A 6,075-nucleotide genomic window follows, 5' to 3' on the forward strand; every position below is an offset into this window, starting at 1 on the left:
CTATTCTGTTATGGGTACATGTTCTTGTGTTAGGGACAGAGCTTTAGTTCCTCTGTGGTTTAAATCTAAATGAGTAGGAAATCCTGCTGGCCCTGTCCTTGCTGCTATCTATCTTATCTCTGTCAGCAGAGATTTTATACAGTTTGTGTAGCCCAATAAGAATTTTGTAAGACAAATCAATTTGATTTTAGCATACATGGAGGGATTGAGGCCAGGCAATTATTTTTCAGCATGAGTTAGAAATTAGGCAAAATGAGACTGCAGGATTCAACCCTGCTTCTGAATCTTAAAGCTCAGTACTCAGGGGAAGAACATTGAAGCATAATTTGCTCAATCCTCTCACTAAGAAAGAAATGGATATTCTATTACAATGTGTGCTGTTTCAGCTTGTTCCAGTGTCACATCAACTTGTCTGTGTTTAAATCTACATTTCAAGATTGTCAGTGCACTGCTGCCTACTTAGGATTTTGGCCTGTATAGCAGAATCCAGAGCCATGAGCACAGCATGGCTGAAGTCAGGCTTCAGAGGAAGAGTTACACATTTTGTGCACTGAAAAGTGGCTGCTGAGGCACCATCACACTCACATGGTGCTACAAAATAGGGAATGCTGGGCAAGTAGCATGGGAAGTTACATGTGGCTTGCAAACAGCTCTAGGCCAGGCATTAAGGCATCTTGAAATTTGCAGGAGGCAGGTAATTTTTTGATAAAAACTTCTGACACAAGACATGGACACCCATTTTATTTTGGGGGGAAAAAAAAGCTTTCAGAAAGTGAGCAAGACTTGTATTGAAAACAAACCAGGAAATGTGGTCATGTTTGCTCTTTGTGAAAAAAATATAGGTAGTAAGAATGCTTAGGATGTTTGAGTGATCTGAAGCTGAAGTTCCCTCTTTAAATTTTTGGAAGGCTGAACTACCTGCAACAGTACAGACCCTGTGAGTCTGTAGCAGTCATTGGGCTGAAAGAAATCCAAAGGTAGATTAGTCAGGGGACCAGTGCAAATGTGAGTTATTAGCCCTTCTCTTGCTGTTGGGATAATTTGAGCTTCAGGGCAGGCAAACTTGCCTTTTTAGTTTTATGGATTTGTTGCAAATAGTTAATGAAAATCCACAGTGACACTGAAAATGATCCCCTCACCTTGTGTTTTGTGTGCTAACCTAAGGAGGAGCACTTTGGCTTTGAATTCTTTTGGACACAGGAAGGAATTAAACCCAAGACTCATAAGCAAAAAGGGCCAGCAGGTACCTAAACCAGCATAGTTTCTTAAGGAGTCTAAACATAATACATTTCTGGAGCTTGGTGAGGGTAAAGGTTTGCTGCTCTTACAGCTGTTGTTGAAGAGATTGTGATCCTACTTTGTCCCTGGTGATCACAGGACACTTCTGTGAGGTCATTTGAAGTGTTAATCTTGCAGGCAACTTCACCCCACCCCTGTTTTCCTGAACACAATTATCTGTTACAGTGCTTCACCATGCTTGTGGAAACTGCAAGTTTATGAATAGATCAATGAACCTGGACCTAAATTGGTCTGCAGTTTTGCTGCTGCTTTCTAAATGAGTCTTGTGAGGTTGGGTCCTCTGGTTTCTTTGTTTGGGTTTTTTAATTGGTTTGTACAATGCCTTGAAAGTGTTTTTAAAAGCTGTTCAGAGATCTAGATCAGCATGGCTCAGGTGGAGGGCTTGCAGAGCTCAGGTAAGCTAAATTGCAGCAAGAAGTTCAGCCTGATCTGCATGGCTGTAACTGGGGTTTTTGGCTATGTTGAAGATTTTTGATTAGAAAAAGGGATTACCTGCCTCCCCTCAGCCAATTAGCAGATCATGTGTTCTATCTTGGATTAGGTTTGATTTGATTTGAGTCAGTGCTCTAGAACTGGAAGGTATTGCTTCCTATAGATAGATAGATTGCTATCAATCTTCTGAGCCTTTCCCTTTTTTTTTCCAGTAGTATTAAAAACACTTGAAGCTTTTGTGAACCTGAAGAGCACTGTGCATATGTTCAGTGTGATATTTTCAATTAACTACCATTAGTGAAGTCTTGACATGTACTGGAGTACTGATCTTTCTGTAAATAATTCATTCTTTATGATTGCTGCCTTCTCTCTCATCTGGAAAAATTGCTGTTGTGTCAAACAAGTGTTGGAGATGGAGCAAGCAAAAACCTTATTAAAAACCACCAGGGGTACTGAGCAGAGATATGCAGCCTCCAGCCTAATTGGAAAGTTTTTTGCTTGATATTAAGAAGTGATATGTGGTGCCTTCAGATGAAAACTCAGGTAAAACTGAAATAGCCACTCTCCTCACTTTCATACACTGGTATCCAGCAAGAGCATTTCTGCAAAAGGTAAAGAATAAGTAGTGAAGGGGAGAGTTGTGTAACTTTCCAGCTTCTTAGGTTTCTTTTCTGCAAGCTCAACCTCTGTGATGGAAGAAAGACTCAAAAGGGTATGTATTCATGTCTTGCTTTTGGGGTCACCTCTGTTCTTGCTGTTTCACCTCTGGTGATTCCTCTGTCAATATCCAGGGCCTGATCCAAAGTCAGTGGAAAAGATTTCTCTTTGGCATTATTGATCCTGTATTGATATGGATACAGTTCTGTATTCTTTTCCATTTATTACTGCCACTTGCCATGTCAGTCTTGCCCATGCTGCACCACTTCAGGCAGGTGGCTTCATTCCTGTGTGCTTTTTCTGACCTTTTCCTAGGGACTGCCTCTTAGACAATACCTTAGCCCCCAGTGTGTGCTCTGACATAAGTGACAAATCCTTAGGTGCAGATGTCTGACATGGTCACTTGGGCTTCAAAAGTAGTATAATTACATTTTGAGGACAAATCATCTCATCCTAGCATGTATGCATCTAAAAGCAGTTGGTTCATTCATCCTTTGGCAGTGCTTTTTCTATTCAGTTAATAAAATTCTATGATATGATGCACAGATGCTGCATTTAATTCTTAAAGGCTCAAAGTTTGAGAAAAAAAAAAGGAACCCACCCTGATTGTGGCCTCTGGGCCCTGTTGGTGGAGCACACTGAGGCAGTGTGGCTGAGGGAGCTGTGCAGGGGCTGCTGCACTTCCCTGCACTACACCCAAGAACAAAGCTGAAGGATGCTGCCTTGCTGCTTTGGCCTCCAAACAACCTGAGAATTTTTACCTGGATGGTGTTTAAATGAACAACCTGTGTGGTCCTGCTGGTGTGTTCACAGCTTGGCTCTCACTGTTACACTTCCTGCCTGTTTTTAGGAACATGAACTGCTGTGAGCTGCAGCTTTCTCTGCTCAAGGTAAGGGTGAGCTGGCACAGCTCTTCCCATGTGCCTGGGGACACACAGAGCTGCTATGGTGGGATCCCACAGCACTGGGCTCCCAGCAGCTTTCTCAGCAGTGCCAGTCACATTGTTCAAGGAGGATTTGTCCCCTCTGAGCAGTCAGTGCTTGTAGAAGTGGCATTTGTGCCTTGCAGCTCTCTCCTGCTGGGCCGGTGAAAGGCTCTGGAGGAGCCTGAGAACCCATCTGCTGCCTTCAGCTATTGCTGAAGCAGAGGTGAAGTTAAATCAGGATATTTCAACAGATTATTTTTCGACTTTCCATCAGGTGAAATTGGGAAAAAGAAGGAGAATTTGATAACTCTTTTAGGGGTTTAAATGAGATTTTGTATTTCTACCAATATAGTACAATAAAAGCCTGTCATGCAGGGGAGAGGCATGGGGTTCATATAAGTACCTCTAAATAAACAAATTTCCTGTCACCTCTTCTGCTTTTCTAGTGCTATTTCCATTTAAGTCCCCTTGAGTTCAGCTGGTGAATATAATAAAGTTTTATTAGTAGTAATTGTTACTTAGGCCTAGTTTGAGGGTGGGTGCTGCTTTACTTCTGATTCCAAGAATCTGTTACATCTCCCCAATTGCTTAGACTATTCTAAAATTAAAGACTACATTTCCCAACAACCATGGTATGATGTGTTACTAATGAATGTTTGGAAAATCATTTAGGAATGATTGCCCCCCTCATTTTCAATTTATCTTCCAGTTTAATCCAGGCAAGGAAGTGACAGAGCTGCCAGTCAGGGGAGGTGTTTCTCTGCATAGGAAACAAAGTGAGTGGATGTGGATTTGAAAAGTCAGTAAATAGAGGGTATTTATAAGAATGATTGCCTCCATATATCTTGAGTTTGTGATGCACTTAAAGGAGTGGTGCCCTGTTATGTGTGTTCCTATCAGTAAATAAAGGAGCAGAATGGTTTAACTGGGAGACTGTGTTCCCCTCAAGCAATTTTTCAGCAGTTTGCTGTGCTATTGTTTTTTCCAGCACCCTGTGGGCTAATGACAGGAGTTGCAGCCACTTTTACAAAAGGAAAATATTTCACTGCCTTTGACAGGTGGTATGAAGGAGAAATATATTTTTAATGTAAACCTGTATTGCTTGTAATTTTATTGCTGCTGATAATCTGCAGCAGGGTGCAGGTTGTAGTTGGGTTAGTTGCAATAAGAATTAGTTAAAACACAATTAAAGATGTGTTGCTGAGGTGGTGGGCACCTCCTTGGCCCACAGAGGAGCACAGACCTGACATCTGGGTGTGTGCTCTGTTGTGGTTTCACTTTCTTTTGGACTGAGTCAGCATCTACTGCAGTGTAAGTCCTCATAACTTCTTCCAAAGAATTGCTAGAAATCTATTTCTGTCCTTTTCTTGTTGGTTGAGTGACATAAGTGGCAATTTTTGACAGTTTTTTTTCCGTAGTTGTGACTTGTTTTTCTAGTCAGGTGCTCTTGGACACCAACTACTGATGCAACAAATCTGCAGAGTGAGAGTAGAAATCCTGGTGTTTCTAGGTTGTATATTGTGGTGTTTATGAATTGTTCCTTGTTTAACAGCCTGCATCCCTGGCTCTGCTGTTGCTTTTGCTCTTGCACAACTTCTCAGCCCATTTGCTCGTGTGGTTGTGTGCTATGTCTGTAATGCATTAGATGATATTGGCAATTAAAGGATTACAGCCAGGATCTAATTATGGCCCTGTGGAATAAAGTTTTCAAATTATTCTGCTGCAGTCTGTAATTACACTGTGTGTGCCCTGATGCCAAGGATTAATAGGGGGATTACAGGCTGTTTTCCTGTAACATGCAGTTCATGGATATACTGTTCACAACTCACTGGCTTTAAGGAGCTGGAGACCTCTCGTGGGGAATATTATTAAAGGATACAGTCTAGAGAATGTTTTGTGTTATGTTATGCTTGTTTCCTTCCCTAACCCTGAGTTTATCGTGCAGGGACTGGTCAGAGTAGCTCAGATCTTGAGCAGACAACCCTGAAATTGAAGTATTGAGGAAGTGAAAGCAGACAAGCTTCAGTAGCCAGCCCTGCACTGTTAAACTCACTCCTCTTTTGCACTCTTCCTTCCCAGCTCAGCCAAAAGCTGTGGATTCCCCATTGCTGTGCAATGGAGAAGGGAGCTTTCTTGATATATTGTTACATATTTCACAAGTAGTGGGATATAAACATTTTCTGTATATCTGGAAATAATGTACTCCATGAACCTCTGTAATCAACACTTCTCTGAAGAACTGCACTTGTTTAGTTGTAATGGAGATAAACCAGTGCTGGTGCTATTTGAAATGGGTGAGAATGTAACCAAGGGCTGTCTTTGGAGTAGCAGAAGAGTGCTGAACTGTTGTTTGGAAAGCTTAGGCTGCTTTCTGCCAAATTACAACACATAAACTAAATGCCATTTAACCTTGTGAACTTGGATGCCTCTCCTAAAGTGTAGTATCAAACCTTAGATTAATTTTGAAATGCATCATCTTGCTTCCCATGTCAGTTCTGAGTGCTTGAAGCAATACTTGGAAACTAAACATGTTGAGAGTCCTTCTGTGGCTCTGAGACCCACTTGCATGACACAGCCTGTTCTTCCTCAGCTCCCTGACTGTGCCACTGAAGTGACCACATCTGGGCTGCTCTGTTGGCTGATCTCTGCCCTGTGTTGATTCCTGAGCTGTGCTCTGCCACTTCTTGGCTCTCTGGCAGTTGGCCATGGCCAAAATGGTGCTGAGGGTCATGATTACAATTTAATGATGTAGTTGATGGCA

This window comes from Serinus canaria, chromosome 2 (assembly GCF_022539315.1).
Source record: "Serinus canaria isolate serCan28SL12 chromosome 2, serCan2020, whole genome shotgun sequence".
In the NCBI taxonomy this organism is placed as follows: Eukaryota; Metazoa; Chordata; class Aves; order Passeriformes; family Fringillidae; genus Serinus; species Serinus canaria.